Source organism: Pelodiscus sinensis, chromosome 4 (assembly GCF_052426305.1).
Source record: "Pelodiscus sinensis isolate ZL-2025 chromosome 4, ASM5242630v1, whole genome shotgun sequence".
NCBI lineage: Eukaryota > Metazoa > Chordata > Testudines > Trionychidae > Pelodiscus > Pelodiscus sinensis.
The window spans coordinates 78066274-78068643 of record NC_143055.1 but is presented as its reverse complement, the minus strand read 5'-3'; the positions used below and the strand labels follow the sequence as shown (position 1 = coordinate 78068643).

Genomic DNA, 2370 nt, shown 5'->3' with positions numbered 1-2370 from the left:
CAGGGGGATGGGCAGGAGGTGGGGCTGGACCTGGGTCTGGGATGGCAGGGGCTGAGGGGGGAGCAGGGGCTGAGGGGGGAGCAGGGGCTCAGGTGGGGGCAGGCTGAGGAGGAGGGGCAGGACCAGGGAAGGCCTTGGCCTCCTGGATTGCTGTGCAGATGTCCCTTTGCTGCTGGGAAAATTCAGCCAGCAACTGCCGGCGCCACTCGGTCTCTGCCTCCAGCCTCCTCTCCATTGAGTCCTGCATCCTTTACAGGACTCCAATGTGCTGGCGTAACAGGTCTAAGTGCGCCAGTGCCACAATCCTATTCCCCCCCCCCACACACACACACCCCATGTCCAAGCAGCACAGACAAATGTCAGGCCACGGCTGAGGTTCCTGCAGAGGAATGAGAAGCCTGCAGCTGACCCATGACTGCCCCTCGCATCACTGCCTGCAGGAACAGGTGGTGCCTAGCAGCCGTGAGGGTGCCGGAGTATGATGACTCTCCCTGAGGGCAGCCATGAGTGTGCCACAGGCTGTGATCAGCATGACATGTCACAGTACTGCACTGTGCACTTTGCTCCCACCTGCCCTGCCCTGTGTGTGTTGGACCCTCACAGCACTCACCTGATGTTCCCTCCCCGGTGTCTGAAGTTGCCTGGGAGGCCTCCTGCACCTGGGCATCTGGCTCCTGGATGCTCCGGATGCTGTTCTTCTCCTCCTCCACCACCTCCTCTAGGAGCGCCAGGTTCTCAGGCTGTTGTTGTGGCCACTGCTGAGCAGGGGTCTCCAGCCCGGACTCCACCAGACACTCAGGAGGCAAGGGATCCCCTGGCCCCAGGATCCTGTCCAACTCCTCAAAATATGCACAGGTGTGTGCTGTTTCCCCAGAGTGCTCATGGACCCTGATGTACCCCTGCCTGAGTTCCTTGACTTTGGCCCTGACCTGTGGTGCCGTGCGGGGGGTGGTGGCCTTTCCTGGCCAGGCTGTCTGCCATTCGGCCGTAGATGTCAGCTTTCCTGTGCCTGCTCTGACGGAGCTGAAGAGCTTCCTCCTTGGCCCACAGCTCCAAGAGGGCTTTCATTTCTGACTCTGACCAGCAGGGTGCCTGCAGTTTGGTGCCCCTGGCTTCCCGGGGGGATGAGTCCCTGGAAGGGCCAGGGCGGTCTTGGGGGACTTGTCCCTGGGACATGGCTCACCACACAACAGAGCTGCTCAGTCAGGATCCTCTATGGTATAGTTTTGTTGACAAAAGTCCACTTTTGTCGACAAAACCCCGTAGTCTAGACGCACCCTAATATACTTGATGTGTCAGAAGATGATGCTGTATTTGCTGCTGACACAATGGAGGCTGATGATAAGGCCAATGGGAGCTGCAGGAAACAGCGTGAGCTGAGGGATGTGCTGGCTGCCACTTCCTGCCATTCCCATTGGCCAGGAATGGCAAACTGCAGTCACTGGGAGCTGAGGAGATCCATGCCTGCAGACACTCCAGCTACGCAACATGTCCTGGCATGCCAGTGGGTTACCCTGATGGGATAGGAACCAAAGTTTACAAACTCCTGATCTACAATGACCATGTAGATTAATAAATTAATAAACTGACCCTCAGTCTTTGATGTGTCACTTTAATACCAAAAATTTTGGTTATGAATGAGTCTATATGGTACATTAAAAATTATGTGGGAAATAGATGGCCTCATTACAGTGCTTATATCACTGTGATGTATGCAAATTAGGAATGCAACATGTAGATTAAAAGTAGTGGTAATGCTGGAGAGGGCCTTTTTTGCATGAATTTCCTATCAAAATATGAACCAAAGATCATAAAAGCTTTTATAACAAAATTTGGCATTCGTCCATGGAAAGATAAATATTAGATCAGTGGTCATTTGTGCAAAATGGATTAAAACTCTGGAGAATAAATCCCCTGGGATGACATGAAACCCCCCCCCACAACGGTTGTTTTGTATTTCTCTTTAAAAATATATCAACACACACTGCAGATTTTCATGCAGCCCATTCCGATGTTTCCTCAAGGGATTACTTTTCTAGAGGGCAGACTATGGGATTTATGATAATTTATTGAAAGAGAACTTATCTAGCTGCTGTAAAATATTGCAGCTGTAGAGTATTCAATTCAATCCTCAAGATAATGATTGCATTTAGAATGCTCTTTGTACTTGCCACTTTAATATACGCTCATTGTGCCTGAACACACATACAAACACATCAGGACAGGAGGCTTTTGAAGGGAGCGCTAGAAGAAAAAACAATATATTTTAAATTTTGAAGTATAATTTCTAGACAGAATTTCTAGACGTGAATTAAACCCACCTGTTTTTGGTGGCTGAACCTACTAGTGAGGTATTCTCAAGGAATATGC

The 2370-nt window shown here is 50.6% G+C and overlaps 1 long non-coding RNA gene across 1 annotated transcript; it reads left to right on the top strand.

Annotated features, from left to right (window-relative positions):
• Positions 1-585: 585 nt before the first annotated feature.
• Positions 586-1590, top strand: LOC142829436 (uncharacterized). The gene is made up of 2 exons (XR_012903846.2): positions 586-855; positions 1272-1590. It is a non-coding gene; the product is annotated as an uncharacterized LOC142829436 (long non-coding RNA).
• Positions 1591-2370: the final 780 nt, after the last annotated feature.